General features: G+C 40.5%; 1 long non-coding RNA gene across 1 annotated transcript in view; it reads right to left on the reverse strand.

Annotated features, from left to right (window-relative positions):
* Positions 1-1,601: 1,601 nt before the first annotated feature.
* Positions 1,602-19,561, reverse strand: part of LOC116457891 (uncharacterized) — a 23,080-nt gene continuing 5,120 nt past the window's right edge. Inside the window, exons 3-4 of the long non-coding RNA XR_009210744.1 lie at positions 3,409-3,526; positions 1,602-1,933 (exon numbers count right to left, since the gene is read on the reverse strand). This is a non-coding gene — a long non-coding RNA (uncharacterized LOC116457891). The remainder of the gene's footprint in view (positions 1,934-3,408; positions 3,527-19,561) is intronic.

Genomic DNA, 19,561 nt, shown 5'->3' on the forward strand with positions numbered 1-19,561 from the left:
TTGAGGCCAAATTCTCTGCTCAACATCTTAACAGGCTGAAATCAGAGTTGGCCATAGCTGTGGTTCTCATGTGGGGCTCAAGTTTCCCATCCAAGTTTGGAATTTCCATAGCCTTTTATTATACCTCTTTCTATAGCCTATTTCCTTTCAAAAATGCTTGTGTGTTTGTCTTATCCCTACCACGACCCCTGGACTGAAGGCTGAAGCTGTCCTCTTATTCTCAGTTTTGTGGACCTGAACTAAGAAGTTCAAGTGTACTGGTGCTTTCCTTTTTTGCTTGAGCATTTTATAACAGTGAATAAAGAGAGAGTCATCATCATATTTCTACCATTTTGCCACAGTCCTTGTCTGCATTCTTCCCATTTGGCAGTACTTTCCCCAGTCTGGTAGTCAGCATTTCTGACAGCTGTTTGGCATGGCTTTCAATTAGAGACAGCCATCTGTAAAAGGTACATTGCCATACAGCCTATTATGGCTCTAGAGCTGGCGATGGCAGCAACAGTTACTATTATTTATAATCTAGTGGGCCAAAGTATTTTTATTTTTTTTTAGAGCTCTTACCTGAACATGGCTCTGCCATTTCTGGATAAAACTTTCATTTTAAGAAATTGCATCCAGTAAATTGAACTAGACAAAGATATACCTGCAAAACTGGAACAAATGCCCACACCTCCAACTCAGGGGTTATCCTTTGGCACAGAGGTCCAAGTGGTGCTATACTTCTTCCCTCATTTCAGCTGTACCTACTTCTTTTTACTTCCTAGTAATGGGTGAGGGCAGAGAATTGCACTATGAGAGCAGGCAGGGATTCTACCTCCCTTCTCGCATAGAGATCTCCACCGGGAGAAAGTGAGCCAGTCAAGCAGGGTCAGGTACACAATACTAGTTAACAGCTCAGGCTTTGGAGTCCAACTGTCTGGGTTTGAATCCCAGGGCACATTTCTTAATATTTTGTACCTCAGTTTACTAACCTATAAAATGGGAACAATAATAATAATCCGATGCCAGGTGTGGTGGCTCACACCTGTAATCCCAAGACTCGGGGAAGCTGAGGTAGGTGGACACTCGAGGTCAGGAGTTCAAGACCAGCCTGGCCAACATGGTGAAACCCTGTCTCTACTAAAAATACAGAAATTAGCCGGGCGTGGTGGTGTGTGCCTGTAATCCCAGCTACTTGGGAGGCTGAGGTGGGTGGGAGAATAGCTTGAACCCAGGAGGCAGAGGTTGCAGTGAGCCAAGATCGCGCCATTTCACTCCAGCCTGGGCGACACAGCAAGACTCCATCTCAAAAACAAACAAACAAACAAACAAACAAACAAACAACAACAAGAAATACCCAACCTTATCTGATAAGCTTATTCCAAAGACTACATAACTAAATGAGTTAATTCATTGAAAACAATGACTGACACATAGTAAGTACTAGTAGTAAAGGTTAACTACTCTTATTATCTGTAGAACTCTTGTTTGCAACTTGGGTTGTATGTTCAAATTAATTGATTTGAAAGATTTCGAAACATGCTGAGGCTCAGAACCCCATGCTAGTTCAGGGCTTCTCAGTTGTGCTACCATTGACATTTTGAGCCAGGGAATTCTTTGTTGTGGGGGACTTTCCTGTGCATTGTGAGATGTTTAGCAGCATTCCTGGTCTTTACCCATTAGATGTCAATAACAAGCCCTCACCCTCAAGTTGTGATAACTAAAAATGTTTCCAGACATTGTTAAATCTTCATCCCTTGGTTGGGTGGAGGGGGGGCAGGTAACTGGGAGATTCATCCCCTGAATGGATCTCAGGTGGGTTGACCCTAGCTGAGATCCACTGCCCTAGATCAATTAAATCATCATCTCTGGAGATGGGAGCTTGGGCATGGGTCTTCCCGAGGGCAGATCCAAGTTTTGTGAGGCTTGATGCTTATAAAATTTTGGAGTCTTCCTGTAAGAAAAATAACAAAGATTATAAATACAAATTTTTGTATGGAAGTGAATAGAATATTAGAATATTTAGAATAGGTAAATAAAGACAATAATTATTATTTATATGGAGATTTATATCCCTCTTATTTGAGATCACTATGGGCAATTTGCCAGCAGAAATTCTTCTTGATCGCAACGTGGCTTTCTCTCCCCACCTAGGTCACTGTACAAGTTTCAGCACTCACAGGGGCCTGTGTGATTGAGGTACCTTTAAGTCTAAACATTCTGAGCAAGCTTCATGGTGAATCTACCTCTGGGCCTTCTCCTGCTGCAGCACACTAGCTCTGGATGGAATCCCAGACCAGCAGAACAGGCACGATGCCCACGAGGCCCAGCCATCTTAATCACCATTTCAGAAAACTTGGCATTAGAAGGTAGGTTGGAGGTGGGCAGGGAGCACAGCAAGAGGGAATTGAGATTGCAGCCAGAACCCAAAGCCTGGAGTACCCCCCAAGCCTGGAGTGGCCCCAAACTAGAAAAAAACAGCTCCAGCCACTCTGCTGAGCTAACATCAGCCAAACACACAATAAGAGATGGTGTATAAAAGAATTGGCTTTTATTCTTTAAAATATGTCAATGTCATAAAGAACAAAGATAGGCTGAGACACTGTTCCAGACTGAAGGAGAAAAAAGGAATGTTATTCTAAGTATAAGATGTGATCCTGGATCGAATACTGTATGGGAAAAAAAAGTAGCTATAAAAGGCATTATTGAGACAATCAGTAAAATTGGAATATGTGTTATATATTAGATAAAAGTATTTTATTAATGTTAAATTCACTGAATTTAATAACTGAACAGTGGTTATCTAAAGAGAATATCCTTATTCTTAGGAAATCTACATGAAGTTTTAAAGGCTATAGAGATGATATGCAACCTACTCTCAAATAATTTAGGAAAACCTTTTTATAGACAGAGACAGAAAAAGATTGATAAAGCAAATATAGCAAAATATTTAAAATTGACGAATCTTGGTAAAACATATGTGAAAAATTTGGGGTTGTTTTTCCAACTTTTCTGTAAATGTGAGATTATATCAAAATTAAAAGTTAATTTTAACAAGTATCCATGAATCACCTGAATCAGAATACTGGAGTATTTGCTACAGATGCAGATTCATGGGACCTGCCACTGACTACTGAATCAGAAATTCAGGGAGTGTGGACAGGAGAGGTTAGAACCTGGCAATTTTCATTTACAAAAACATTCTTGGTGATTGTAATGTATACTAAAGTTTGAAAAACATTGGGAGTGTACTTCAATTAAAAATCAATTATGGCCAAGTGTGGTGGCTCACACCTGTAATCCCAGCACTTTGGGAGGCCAAGGCGGGCAGATCACCTGAGGTCAGGAGTTCAAGACCAGCCTACCCAATACGGTGAAACCCCATCTCTACTAAAAATACAAAAATTAGCTGGGTGTGGTGACACATACCTGTAGTCCCAGCTACTTGGGAGGCTGAGGCAGGAGAATTGCTTGAACCCGGGAGGTGGAGGCTTCAGTGAGCTGAGATCGAGCCACTGCACTCCAGCCTAGGCAACACAGCGAGATTCTGTCTCAAAAAAAAAAAAATCAGTTATAATGTGGCTGGGTACAGTGGCTCACGCCTGTAATCCCAGTATTTTGGGAGGCCGAGGAAGGAGGATCCCTTGAGCCCAGGCATTCGAGACCAGCCTGGGCAGCACAGAGAGACCCTGTCTCAAAAACAAACAAAAGAATCATAATTAAAAGCCTTCACTGGCCAATGCATTTTCTTTTCATTTTGAAAAAAATTTTAAAACTCAAAACCTTTTAAACTTTATTCCATTTCTTATTTTTTAAATTTTTTTATCTTAAAAAGAAAAAAATTAAATTTTCTAATTGTCCACCTGCCCTCCTTCAAGCCAATGCATTTTCTTAGCTTAATCAACTAAATGCCTTGAAGAATACTACTACTAGCTAAAACGTATCATGTGTTTATCATGTGGTAAGCACGATACATAATTTATTCAATTCTTGCAATAATTCCTATGAGTTGCTATAATTATAGTCCTTACAGATAAGGAAATGGGGTTACATAAATTGCCAAGGTCATATAGCTATTAAGGGATAAATCCAGGATTGGAACCCAAGGACAATCTGACTCTAGGGCCATACTTTTGCCACTCTGCTTTTGAGCCTTGCTAGGAAACCACATGGTAAGGTTATTGGCTTTGGCTATTATAAAATTGACATGTTATTTATCTCTTTTAAAGTCAGCCTTTAATTGCATATTAAGGAAGGAAGGAGTGGTGCAGCTAATACAATGAACATTATGATAAGGCATAAAATTCCCCCTGCTAATCTTCCATCCTGGTGACAAAGCCTTGGCTCTGTGACTAAGATAAGGCTATACAGCCTGTTGTTTCTTCCTGAGCACTACTATGATTGTCCCATCACAGATCCTTAAATGCTCTTCAGCCTGCAGGTACCAAGCTGGGTGAGATCTGGGTATACCTTCTTTAGAGATCCACCCTTGGCATTGGAAGAGTTCTTCAATGAGGTAGAATGTCATCACGTTTTAAACTAGGAAAGGAATTGTCCCCGATGAAACCCAGGAAGTGACTTGACTAAAATAAAAAGTAAGCATTGCCCAGGGTACAGCTCAGCCTCTTCTGGTACCTCCATTCTTCTGAGTTGCAGTTCTCTGCAACAGTCATTCCACAGAGAAAAGCCTGAGGTAGCTCACTGGACTTTCAACAATAAGCCTATGAATTGAGTTGGGTGAGCATTAGTCTCACTAATAATATGGATAGATTTAGATTGAAAACCAGTCGCCCAATTCCACAGGCCAAGCTCTTCCATAAACCACAATGCCTCCTGAATAAAAGAGATCAATACTGAAAGTTTGTTGGAATCATGGCCTCATGTGTTTGTGCAGATTGATAAGTGCAACCCTTGTGGTAAAAAGTAAAAATGTGTTTTTTCAGCAGTGGCCAGCTGAAATGTAATATGTAAAGAGTTAGTAATAATTTTCGTTGAGAGATTCATCTTTTCTAATGAGAAAAATGAAAAGCTGTCAGCAAAAAACACACCACTATTTTGAAAAGATTGATGAAGCACCCCCAGCTCAGCCCCAGCACAGCACAGTTGTTGTAATCCTCCATAAGAACCTTCAGGTTGCAGGTGACATAATCTTATACAAAAAATCCTAAGAAATCCACTTAAAAACAATAAGAACTAATAAATGAGTTCAGCAAAGTTGAAGGATACAAGATTAATATACCAAAATTAATTATATTTCCATATGCTTGCTATGAAAACTGTGAAAATGAAATTAGGAAACCAATTCTATATACAACAGCATCAAGAAGAATATAATACTTAGGAATAAATTTAATAAAAGAAGTATAAAACCTGTACTCTGATAACTACAAAATATTGTTGAAATAAATTAAAGAAGACAAAAAAATGAAAAGACTTAATATTGTTAAGATGGCAATACTCCCCAGGGCACTATAGATATAACACAATCCTTATCATAATTCCATCTGGCCTTTTTACAGAAATCAACAAGCTGATCCTAAAATTAATATGGTAATTCAAGGGACCCAGAATAGCCAAACAATCTTGAAGAAGAAGAATAAAATTGGAGGACTCACACATCCTGATTTAAAACTTACTACAAAGCTACAGTAATCAAAACAGTATGGTACTGGCATAAGGAGAGACAGTCATACAGATTAATGGATAGAATTGAGAGACGAGAAATAAACCCTCACATCTATGGTCAATGAATTTTGACAAGGGTTTTAAGACCATCCAATGGAGAAAAGATAGTCTTTTTAACAAGTGGTACTGAGAAAACTAAATACCCATATGCAAAAGAATAAAGTTGGATACCTCCCAAACTTGTACCACATGTAACAATTTATTCAAAATGTAGGACTAAAACTTAAAGTCTTAGAAAATGTAGGTGTAAATCTTTGTGATCTTGAATTAAGCAATGGCTTCCTAGATATGACACCAAAAGCACAAACAACAACAACAAAATATAAATTGGACATCATTAAAATTAGAAGTTTTGTGCTTTACCCCCAAAAAGGTGAAAAGAAGCCAGGAGTGATGGCTCACGCCTGTAATCCCAGCATTTGGGGAGGCCAAGATTAGAGGGTCACTTGACCCAGGAGTTCAAAACCAGCCTGAGTAACATAGCAAGACCTTGTCTCTACTAAAAAAAAAAAAAAGGTAGCCCGGTGTGGTGGTGTGCACTTGTGGTCTTAGCTACTCAGGAGGCTGAGATAGGAGGATAGCTTGAGCCCAGGAGGTTGAGGTTGCACTGAGCTGTGATTGTGCCACTGCACTCCAGCCTGAGTGACAGAGCAAGACCCTGTCAAAAAAGAAAGAAAGAAAGAAAAGAATGTGAAAAGAAAATCTGCAGAATGGGAGAAAATATTTGCCATATATATCTGATAAAGAAGTCACATTTAGAATATATAAGATATTACAACTCAACGATAAAAAGATAATCCAATTAAAACAAAGCATCTCAATAGAGATTTCTCCAAATAAAATATACAAGCCCAGGCGTGGTGGCTCATGCGTGTAATCCCAGCACTTTGGGAGGCCGAAGTGGGCAGATCATGAGGTCAGGAGTTCGACACCAGCCTGGCCAACATAGTGAAACCCTGTCTGTACTGAAAATACAAAAATTAGCCAGGCATGGTGGTGTGCGCCTGTAGTCCCAGCTACTCGGGAGGCTGAGGCAGGAGAATCTCCTGAACCCAGGAGGTGGAGGTTGTGGTGAGCTAAGATCATGCCACTACACTCCAGCCTGGGCAACAGAGTGAGACTCCATCTCAAAAAAAAAATAGTAATGCAAAATGGGGATATATTAGGCCATTCTTACATTGCTATAAATAAATATCTGAGACTAGGTAATTTATAAGGAGAAGAAGTTTAATTGGCTCACGTTTCTAAAGCCTTTACAGAAAGCATGGTGCTGGCATCTGCTTGGCTTCTAGGGAAGCCTTGGGAAGCCTACAATCATGGTGAAGGCGAAAGGGGAGCAGGCACGTCACATGGCAAAAGCAGGAGCAGGCAAGGTGGGGGAGGGTGCCACGCACTTTAAAGACCAGATCTCTTGTGAACACACTGTGAGAGTTCACTTATCGCCAAGAAGATGGCCCAAACCATTCATGAGAGATCAACCCCAATGATCCAAACACCTCCCATGAGGCCCCACCTCCAATACTGGGGATTACCTCTCAACACGAAATTTGGGTGGGGACAAATATCCAAACTCGTTTTTTTTTTTTTTTTTTTTTTTGAGGTGGAGTCTTGCTCTGTTGCCCAGGCTGGAGTGCAGTGGCACCATCTCAGCTCACTGCAACCTTCACCTCCCAGATTCAAGCGATTCTGCTCCGGCCTCCCAAAGTGCTGGGATTACAGGCATGAGCCATCGTGCCCGGCCAAACTCTATCAGAGGAAACTCCTAGTAACTCTTTTGCTTAATGTGTCTTAAGATGCATGAATTACAACTTATCTAGTTGATCAAAAGCTCATAAAGATGGCTGAAAATAGCTTTCCAGTTGGGGTCAGAAGACAAGTCCTTTTGTTGAGACTGAGGGGAGAAAATTTAGATTGAAGTTTAAAGTAAAGAAGACATTGTATTTGAAATGAGACAGGCTCACGTGGCTTACGCCTGTGATGAACGTGGCTCACGCCTGTAATCCCAGCACTTTGGGAGACTGAGGCGGGTGGATCACGAGGTCAGAAGATCGAGACCATCCTCGCTAACACCGTGAAACCCCATCTCTACTAAAAAAAAAATACAAAAAAATTAGCTGGGGGTGGTGGCAGGCGCCTGTAGTCCCAGCTACTCGGGAGGCTGAGGCAGGAGAATGGCATGAACCCGGGAGGTGGAGGTTGCAGTGAGCCGAGACTGCACCACTGCACTCCAGCCTGGGCAACAGAGTGAGACACTGTCTCAAAAAAAAAAAAAAAAAGAGACAAATGGGATGGGAAGCTGATCAAGGAGCTATAAAAGGCTTTCCAAGTGACTCAAGGCCTAATCGAGTTTGGAAGCCATGTTGTATTGTGCTGCCCTTCTGTACAGAGTTGTGTGATTTTTTTCAACTGAGCCCAACATCCCCTATGTGAGTATGACAAAAGAAGAAAATGGATTCAAGGCCATCCCTCGTACTGTGGGGCAGGTGTAATATAAAGACTAGGGGAGGCTGGGTGCAGTGGCTCATGCCTGTAATCCCAGCACTTTGGGAGGCCAAGGTGGGTGGATCACTTGAGATCAGGAGTTTGAGATCAGCCTGGCCAACATGTTGAAAACCCATCTCTACTAAAAATACAAAAAATTAGCCGGGTGTGTGGCGTGTGCCTGTAATGCCAGCTACTTAGGAGGCTGAGGCAGGAGAATCTCTTGAACCCAGGAGGCAGAGGTTGCAGTGAGCCGAGATCACGCCACTGCACTCCAGCCTGGGCAACAGAACAAGACTCTGTCTCAAAAAAAATAGACTAGGGAACAGGTAAGTTGAAGGAAATAGTGAGTTATTAAAGTGACAAGTGAGGTAATAAAAGCCCAGAGGAGAGATAGGGAGTGGGAGAAAGAAGAGTGGGGTGTTTCAAGGTAGCAGCAGTGAGGGAGTGAGCAATAGAAGACCAGGAGGTTGTGGTCAGAGGCCTGAATAATGGAGCTTAAGATTTCATAATCAAAGCAGTTCTGGGTGGTGACCAGGTCCAAGGTGACCCTGAGAGTGGATGCTATATAATTCCTAAATCTGTTTCTTTGGAGCCCCTAGATCGTGGGGCAGCCTTTTAGCTTTTTGACTTAATCAGTTATGCCAGAGCTAGAGGCAGGATTTATTACTACCTTTTAAAAGTAGAGAGAAACATATCTGCCCTTGCCATATATGCATTTGACTCCCAAGTAATCTAAATATATACTGGTCACAATAATAAGATTTTCAGAATTATTTCATTCACATTATTTTTCATGTATTTTACAATAAAGTTAATTCAAGCTAACGTGACTAAATGCTGCAGGATGAAATTGGGCTCTTTTACAGTAATACATAATAATATTAAGAATTGCTAATTATTATGTTGCAAAGAAAACATATATGTACTTCACTGATGTAAAAAGTACAAAGACATGCTCCTATGGGCTTATTACAGATTAAATATATTAAATTAAATATAGATTAAATAGATTAAATATAAATGGAGAAAAAGGAAGCAAAAAAGGCATGTAAGTGTAAATTTTTATTCCACATAAAGTGTCTTCATTATTGTTTGCTTGGCTCAACCTCTTAATGGTAAAGCCACCAATTAGTTTTATGGTGCAAAAAAGAGTGCTGCAATTAAAAGAGTATCAAAAGGTCTTCCAAAAGTTCATGAAAAATTCATATTATGGAAAACTATGCATGAATTTCAAAATTTTTTTTCACTGAAACAAACTCATACTAACTTGTTTGTGTCTGAACAGGATCTAGTTTGAGGCACTAAGAAGGCTAAGATATCAGTTTGATTTTCTCAAAATCTCGATGAAAAAATGAAAAAAAAAAAAAACACATCAGTTTGAAAAGAGCCCCTATCGGAGCAAATTCTGCTAAAATGAAGCAAAAAGAAACATCAAATTTATGGTGAAGCTTGGGTGGAAGAATGTTGAAATCATTGATGCCTTATCAAAAGTTTATGGTGACAATGTGCCAAAGAAATCAACAGTTTACAAGTGGATAACTCATGTTATTAATAAGAAGGGTTGAGACGATGTTGAAGATAAAGCCCACAATGGCAGACCATCCATGTCAATTTTCAAGGAAAAAATAATCTTGTTCACGCTGTAATTGAAAAGGACCAACGATTAACAGCACAAACAATAGCCAACACCATAGACATTGCAATCGGTTTGGCTTACATAATTCTGACTGAAAAATTAAAGTTGGCCACGTGTGGTGGCTCACGCCTATAATCCCAGCACTCTGGGATTATAGGCCAAGGTGGGTGGATCACCTGAGGTCAGGAGTTTGAGACTGGCCTGATCAATACGGTGAAACTCCATCTCTACTAAAAATACAAAAATTAGCCGGGCGTGGTGGTATGTGCCTGTAGTCCCAGCTACTGGGGAGGCTGAGACAGGAGAATTGCTTGAACCTGGGAGGCAGAGGTTGCAGTGAGCTGAGATCACACCACTGTACTCCAGCCTGGGCAACAGAGCCAGACTCTGTCTCAAAAAAAAAAAAAAAAATTAAAGTTGAGCAAACTTTCCACTCAATGGGTGCCAAAACTATTGTGCTCAGATTAGCTGCAGACAAGAGCAGAGCTTTCGAGGGAAATTTTAAATAAGTGGGATCAATACCCTGAAGGACTTCTTTGAAGAATTGTAACCGGAAATGAAACAGACCTTTACTAGTATGACCTTGAAGACAAAGCACAATCAAACCAATGGCTGCTAAGAGGTCGAAGTGGTCCAGTCAAGGCAGGAGAAGACTGGTCAAGAGTAAAGGTCAGGCCGGGCATGGTAGCTTACGCCTGTAATCCCAGCACTTTGGGAGGCTGAGGCGGGTGGATCACGAGGTCAGGAGTTCAAGGCCAGCCTGGCCAAGATGGTGAAACCCCTGTCTCTACTAAAAATACAAAAAAAAAAAAAAATTAGCCAGGCATGGTAGCGGGTGCCTGTAATGCCAGCTACTCGAGAGGTTGAGGCAGAGAATTGCTTGAACCCCAGAGGCGGAGGTTGCAGTAAGCCGAGATTGCACCACTGCACTCCAGCCTGGGCGACAGAGTGAGACTCCATCTGAAAAAAAGAAAAAAAAAAAAAAAGAGAATAAAGGTCATGACAACAGTTTCCTGGGATCCTCAATGCATTTTGCTTGTTGACTTCCTGGGGGGCCAAAAGAATGACAACATTTATTTATTATGAGAATGTTTAGAGATAGCTGAAGCTTTAGTAGAAAAATGCCTGGGAAAGCTTCACCGGAGAGTACTCCTCCACCACAACAATGCTTCCGCTCATTCCTCTCATCAAACATGGGCAATTTTGTGAGAGTTTTGATGGGAAATTTTGATGGGAAAATTTTTTTTTTTTTTTTTGAGACGGAGTTTTGCTCTTGTTGCCCAGGCTGGAGTGCAATGGCACCATCTCGGCTCACCGCAACCTCCGCCTCCCGGCTTCAAGCAATTCTCCTGCCTCAGCCTCCCGAGTAGCTGGGATTACAGGCATGCACCACCACGCCCAGCTAATTTTGTTTTTTAGTAGAGATGGGGTTTCTCCATGTTGAGGCTGGTCTCGAACTCCTAACCTCCAGGTGATCCGCCAGCCTCAGCCTCCCAAAGTGCTGGGATTACAGGCGTGAGCCACTGTGCCCAGCATTGATGGGAAATCTTTAGACATCCACCTTACAGTCCTGATTTGGTTCCTTTGGACTTGTTTTTGTTTCCTAATCTGTAACAATCTTAGGGCACCCATTTTCTTCAGTTAGTAATGTAAAAAGACTGCATTGACATGGTTAAGTTCCCAGGACCCTCAGTTCTTTAGAGATGGACAAAATGGCTGGTATCAGCACTGATAAATGTGTCTTGAATGTGATGGAGCTTATGTTGAGAAATAAAGTTTATATTTTTTATTTTTATTTTTTAATTCCATTTTTCTAAGAACTTTTTGCAGTCCCCTCATATACACTGTTTATTATACCTATTAAAAAGGTGAAACATATTCAAAGAATGTTAAGGTTATTAGAAAACAACAACAACCATAAGTAAACAATAATTTCCTTCACTATGTTTAGTGCATGAGTTTAGAAATCTGATAGAATGAATATTTGCAAGTATGGCCAGAAGCACAGTTCTCATACCAATAAAACCTAGAAAAGTAGCTAATGGAAATGACTGGAACACTTACTAGCAGGAGGAAAAAACATTTTAGAGAATATCTAGATGAAAGATTTTCTTGGCTTCATTTATAGCAAATCTGTGTGGGGTTAGGTGTGGTTGTTAGGCTACAAAGAAGATCATTTTCCTTGGGGAACACAGTGATCTGAGGTGGTTGAAATGCCTAAAGGCAGCAAGTTAAAGAGACATAACTTTTCTTTATAGCCTTTGATTTTGGAAACTAAGGCTCAGACCAGATAGTTTATTTGAGCATACCTTGTGTTTTGCACTTCATTTTATTGTGCTTTGCAGATATTGTGCTTTTTACAAATTGAAGGTTTGTGGCAACGCTGTGTTGAGCAAGTCTTTACAAATTGAAGGTTTGTGGCAACGCTGTGTTGAGCAAGTCTTAACAGTGACATTTTTCCAACAGCATGTGCTCACTTCTTGTCTCTGTGTCACATTTTGGGAATCCTCACAATATTTTCAACTTTTTCATTATTATTATATCTGTAATGATAATCTGTGATCAGTGATCTTTGATGTTACTATTGTAATTGTTTTGGGGTTCCAAGAACCTTGCCTATAGAAAGTGGGTGAACTTAATCAATAAATGTGTGTGTTCTGTTTGTTCCACCAATTGGCCATTCCCATCTTTCTTCCTCTCTTTGAGCCTCCCTATTCCTTGAGGCACAACAAAATTGAAATTAGGCCAATTAACCTACAATGGCCTCTAAGTGAAAGTGAAAGGAAGAGTTGCATTTTTCACTTTAAATCAAAAGCTAGACATAATGAAGCTTAGTGCGGAAGGCAGGTTGAAAGCCAAGACAGGCCAGAAACTAGGCCTTTTGCACCAGTTACCCAGGTTGTGACTGCAAAGAAAAAGTTATTGAAGGAAATTAAAAGTGCTACCGTAGTGAACACATGAATAAGAAAGCAAAACAGCCTTACTGCACATAGGGAGCAAGTTTTAGTGGTCTAGATAGATGAAATCAGCCACAGCATTTACTTAAGCTAAAGTCTAATCCAGAGCAAGGCCCTAACTCTTGAATTCTATGAAGGCTGAGAAAGGTGAGGAAGCTGCAAAAGAAAAGTTGGAAGCTAGCAGAGGTTGATTCATGAGGTTTAAGGAAAGAAGCCATTTACATAACATAAAGTGCAAAGTGAAGCGGCAAGTGCTGATGTAGAAACTGTAGCAAGTTATCCAGAAGATCTAGCTAAGATGATTGATGAAGGGGGCTACACTACACCCTAGATTTTCAATGTAGACAGAATAGCTTTATATTGGGAGGAGATGCCATCTAGAACTTTCACAGCTAGAGAGAGGTCAATGCCTGACTTCATAGCTTCAAAGGATGGCTAAGGCTCTTGTTACGGACTAATGTAACTGATGACTGGGCAGAAGCCAATGCTCATTTACCATTCTGAAAATTCTAGCCCTTAAGAATTACGCTAAATTGACTCTTTCTGTGCTCTATCAATGGAACAACAGAGCGTGGATGACAGTGCATGTATTTATAACATAGCTTACTAAATATTTTAAGCCCACTGTTGAGACTTACTGCTCAGAAAAAAAAATCATTTCAAAATATTATTGTTCATTGACGATGCACCTAATCACCCAAGAGCTCTGATGGAGAGGTACAAGAAGATTAATGTTGTTTTCTTGCCTGCTAACAAAGTATCCATTCTGCAGCCCATGGATCAAGGAGTAATTTTGACTTTCAGGGCCTATTATTGAAGATAAAGATATTTCATAAGGCTATATCTACTATGGATAGTGATCCCTCTGGTGGATTAGGGCAAAGTAAATTGAAAACCTTCAGGGAAGGATTCACCATTCTACATGCCATTAAGAATGTGATTCATGGAACGAGGTCAAAATATCCACATTAGCAAGAGTTTGGAAGAAGTTGATTCCAACCCTCATGGATGACTTTGAGGGATTTAAATCTTCAATGGAGGAAGTCATTGCAGATATGGTAGAAACAGCAAGAGAACTAGAATGAAAAGTGGGTCCTGAAGATGTGACTTAATTGTCACAATCTCATGATCAAACTTGAATGGATGAGGAATTGCTTCTTATGGATGAGTCAAGAAAGTAATTGCTTGAAATGAAATCTACTTCTCCTGGTGAAGATGCTTTGAACATTGTCAAGATGACAACAAAGGATTTAGAATATTACATAACTTAGTTGATAAAATAGTGTCAGGGTTTGAGAGGACTGACTCCAATTTTTAAAGAAATTCCACTGCGAGTAAAATGCTATCTAACAGCGTAGCATACTACAGATAAATCTTTCATGAAAGGAAGAGTCAATCAATGCTGCAAAATTCATAGTTGTCTTAAGAAATTGCCACAGCACCTCAACCTCCAGCAACCATCACTGTGATCAACCAGTAGCCATCGACGTGGAGGCAAGACCCTTTACCAGCAAAAAATTACAGCTTGCTGAAGACTCATAACTGTAAGCATTTTTCAAGAATAAAGTATTTTATTTTTTATTTTATTTATTTTTTTTTTGAGACGGAGTCTCGCTCTGTCACCCAGGCTGGAGTGCGGTGGCGCGATCTCGGCTCACTGCAAGCTCCGCCTCCCGGGTTCACGCCATTCTCCTGCCTCAGCCTCTCCGAGTAGCTGGGACTACAGGCGCCCGCCACCACGCCCGGCTAATTTTTTTTTTTGTATTTTTAGTAGAGACGGGGTTTCACCGTGGTCTCGATCTCCTGACCTCGTGATCCGCCCGCCTCGGCCTCCCAAAGTGCTGGGAGCGTGAGCCACCGCGCCCAGCCAAGAATAAAGTATTTTAAAATTAAGGTTTGTACTTTTTTTAGACATAATGCTACTTTACACTTAATAGACTACAGCGTAATGTAAACACAACTTTTATACGCACTGGGAACAAAAAATATTTTATCACTCGCTTTATTGCAGTAGTTTGGAACCAAAATTGCGTTATCTCAGAGATATGCTTGTACTTTGGATAAGGCAAAATCCTCTTATATAGACCCCAGTGTTTTAGTGCTCAAGAATATATAAATTAGAGTAGTCCTATGTAGAATTTGAATCCATATTTCACTCTTGTACTTGAGTTAATCCATGCAGTCTTAGAAATAGCATTTCCATCTCTCACCATGTCCTGCCAATTTTACCCCTAAATTTCTCTCAAACCCATCCTTTTTCCCTCAACTCCACCATCATCACCTTAGCCCAAGCTACCATCCTCTCTTGTCTGGATACTGCAATAATCTCCTAACTGTCTTATCAATTGCGCTCCTTCCTTCCTACATTTAGTTTTCTATAAGACAGCCAAAATGTAATCTTTAGGAAAAAATCAGATCATATAACTATGAGGGTGACCAATCCCTTGGTTTGCCTGGGGCTGTTCCGATTTTAGCACTGAAAGTCTCACATCCCTCAGTCCTAGGCAAACTGGGATGGTTTGGCACCCTAGGATTCTGCTCAAAACCTGTCAGCACCTTCCAGTCATCCTTGGAATAAAACCCTTTATGATGCTCTGCAAAGCCCCATGGAATGTATCTCTTGCCCACCTCACCAGCTCATCTCAGACTAGGCTCCCCTTGGACTCACCACTGTGGGTGCACTAGTTTTATCTTAATTTTGAGAATTTATTGTGATCTTTTCCACCACATGGCCTTTGCCCTTCATTTCCCTTCAGAGGATGTACCTTCTGCCTCTGTTAGTTAACTCAGGTTCATCCTTCATATCCCAGCTTAATTGCAATTCACTACATTAGGTTCCTCTAATACAAGTTCTCAGAATATTCTGTTCCTTTCCCTCAGGTCACATACCTCAGTTTGTCATTCTATAATTTTCCATTAGTAGTTTTATGTCTGACTCCCATACCAGCCTGTAAACTCTTTGAGTGTAAGAACCATGTGTGTTTTGTTTATCACTGTGGATTTGACTCCTAGAATGTGCCTGGCACGTATAAAAAGGGGTTCAATAAATATCCACTTCAGTTCCACTGCTAATGTCACAGGTCAGACTTGAGATTTCTGAAGCATTTCTCTGCCTCTAATCTGTTCACCTTCCAAATCATAATACCCACTAGTGTCATGGTAATCTAGATGTGGATGCCCTGTACATTTCCACAGATATCACTGTGTCCCATATTGGTCTGTGATCCGCCCTTGTATATAATTAGAAAAGGTACATTTATTAAGAGTATACTATGCACCAGCACTGTGCTAAATATTTTATATATTTAATATAATTTGCACCTCACAATCACCCTTGAGGGACATTCTTCCTATTTTACATGCGAGGAGACAAAGGCTTAGAGAGGTTAGGTAACTAATCCATTACCACATAGAGTTTGCAAGAGATGCAACCAGAATGGTACCTGATGCGTAAACCCTTGCATTTTTGTCTTTCAATTTTATGTTTTATTAGTTATAATTAGGCTTGGCTGTACATGACAAGAAAGTCCAAAGTACAATAGTGGCTTAAGCGAGATAGAAAATTACATCTATCTCATGGTTTTCCTCTGGTCTCTCCTGTTAAACAGATCAGAGGAAAGCAGTCCAGGGTTAGGATGACCTGATTATCAGGGATGCACACATGTGTTGTTTGCTTTCCCTAGCTTGTGACTTCCACCTTCAGGTCCAAAATGGCTACCTGGGCTCCAGTTTCCTCAACCCTGTTTAGTTAACAGGAAAAAAGAAGATGGGTCCCTCATCCTCTAAGGATACCTTAGAGAAGTCACAGATGACACTTCTGTTTATATTTCATTGGCCAGATTATAGTCATATGATCAGATCTTACTGCAAAAGATGCTGGGAAATATAGTTCATGCTTTTGTTGTCCATAGGCTGAACTTAAAAAAAAAAAAAAAATCCTCCTATAAGGAAGAAAGAAACAATGGATATTGGGGGAAAAAAACAGCATCTGCAAAACACACGCTAGAGCAAGTTCTACTTATGGCTTTCAAAATTATCTACAATTTAGTTTCATCCTACATAATGTTCTAGTTTTCCACCTCTCACTCATTTTAAACCATTGCCACAATGGGCCACTCACCTCTGTTTCCCAGACATATCAAACTCATTTTCGATTTTACTCTCCTTGCTTTTTCTCCTACTTGGGAGGGCTTCCTGTCAACCCACATAAATTCTACCCACACTTTACTGATTAGCTCATTTTAGAGGACATTATCCTCTAAAAGTTTCCTTTATATTAGCTTTCTGTCCCCTAAATAGAATGGAAGAAGCAAAATTGTGGGTACATAGCAAGCACCTAATAAATACTTACTGATTAATATATAAAATAGCCTTACTTAACTCCTTTAATTCTTATGTGGACCACTGCTTTATTCAGGATTTTTCAGTATCAGTTTACACCAGGTGACTTCTGTAGTCCCTCTTCCCCTCTCTTGTGAAAATATAGGCACCTAATGAATATTTATTAAGGACATGTCTGGTTTTATTTTATTGTTTTTGGAGACAGGCTCTCCCTCTGTTGCCCAGGCTGGTGTGCAGTGGTGCAATCACGGCTCACAGCAACCTCAAACTCCTAGGCTCAAACACTCCTCCTGCTTCAGTCTCCCCAGTATCTGGGACTACAAGTGCATGTCACCACGCCGAGCTAATTTTTTGTAGAGACAGGATTTCGCTATGTTGCTCAGGCTGTTCTCAAACTCTTGGCCTCTCAAAGTGCTGGGATTACAGGTGTGAGCCACCACACTCCTCCAGTAAGTACATGTTGAAAGCCCCCATTGCTCCAGGTTATCCACTTAGAGCTCTCACTTGGTTTCAATTTCTGAATTGATGTGGTGGTATTTGCTGTATTGTAGGGCACTACTTCTCAAACTTTATATGCATACAGATCACCTAGGAATCTTATTAAAATGCAGATTCTGATTCAGGAGATCCAGGGTGGAGCCTGAGATTCTGTATTTCTAAAATATCCTAGGTGGGGCTGGGTGCAGTGGCTCATGCCTATAATCCCAGTACTTTGGGACGCCAAGGCAGGAAGATCACCTGAGGCCAGGAGTTTGAGATCAGTTTGGACAACATAGCAAAACCCTGCCTCTACCAAAACAACAACGACAACAACAACAACAAAAAAAACCACGCAAATTAGCCAGGCATGGTGGTGTGTGTGTCTGTTGTCCCAGATACTTGGGAGGCTGAGGTGGGAGGATCACCTGAGCCCAGGAGACACAGGTTGCAGTAAGCTGAGATCACACCACTGTACTCCAGTACACCACTGGATAACAGAGTGAAACCCTGTCTCAATAAATAAATAAACATAAATATAAATAAATAAAAAATAAATAAAATAAAATAAAATATCCAAGGTGATGCCAATGTTGGCAGATGTAAATAGCAAGGCTGTGGAGATCCTCAGATTATCTGCCCCAGATCACATGAAGATGCATTTTAAAGCAAAAGATCCCTGGATCCCACTTCAGACCTATGGGATCAGAATCTCTGAGATGGGACCCCAAATCTGCATTTTAACGAACTCTCTAGCAGATCTTCATATACACTAATATCTGAGTTTAAAAAGAACCCTAGATGATTTTTATGATTAGGCCTGTTTATAAGTAGGCAGCTTTTTGAAATAATGCCATTCAGTTCAGCATAACACGGAGTAACTGAAACTACCAAAACTTAAGAAATTAAACAATGTATTAATATAACTTGAATGGTTCTGAGTTTTTTTAAATCCCATACTTTAAGCTGCAGCATTTTAGCATCACTCTTTTGCCCATAGCTTTGTTTGATTCATAGCACTTAGAGCAGGAGAACCTCCCCTGCCCCACTTTGGGATATCTCATGGCTGTAGGCTTGCCAGCAGCTGGTTCCAAATAATTCAGATCTCTACTTCAGCTTATGCTTTGAAGAAAAAATTTAAGAGAAACAAAAGGTTTGAAATTGTGTTTCATAAAATATTTCTTGAAGACATTTCAAGAGAAAATCACTTGTAAAGAAATTCTTTCCTTAACCTTATTCTTATTTCGTTTAACCAATAAATACCTGCTTACTTAAAGGAGTTATTGATAGCGTCTAACAAGATTGTGTGTGTGTGTGTGTGTGTGTGTGTGTGTGTGTGTGTAAGAACTTTGTCACCTGAAAAGCAGTGGAGAAATGCAAGGTGGCATGACTTTCATTATAACAGAGTATTAGCCAATAGGCTTAGCCCCAAAATGATAAATTAATCTTAAACATACAGTTGGAGTAGGAACAGAGTGAAAAGTTCTGCTCAAATCCCTTATGATTTAAGCTGATGTGATGAGAAGCATGGAAAGAGCCAAGCTACACTACAGAAGGCTTGGATAAGATGAGGAAATTTAACCCAGGTAAAGACAACTAATATGGTTTAGAGGAAACATTAAACACCACTATCAACCCTGAATGTCTTGTTAATCTCTGATATATCAGACCATCAGGGAATAGGTAAAGCAGATCAAAACGTGGGGAGGGAGGGGAGCAGGGAGGCTGGATCTCCGTAACCTAAGGGGCTGTATGGGGACCCAGGAGTCAGGAGACCACACATAGGGCCACCAACCTTTTGCCAGGACTGAGGAATTTCCTGGGAGGCGGGAGTTTCAATAGTAAAACTATGGGTAAAATCCTGCGTAAGCCAGGATGAGCTGGTCACCTCGATACCACGCCAACTCGATTTCTGTTCTACTATATGATGAACAAGCTGCATAAGTTCTCCACAACTTATTTTCCCCATTCATAAGTGGAATTATTCTGTTCCCTCTCTCCC

Source organism: Hylobates moloch, unplaced genomic scaffold, assembly GCF_009828535.3.
Source record: "Hylobates moloch isolate HMO894 unplaced genomic scaffold, HMol_V3 SCAFFOLD_18, whole genome shotgun sequence".
NCBI classification, from domain to species: Eukaryota; Metazoa; Chordata; class Mammalia; order Primates; family Hylobatidae; genus Hylobates; species Hylobates moloch.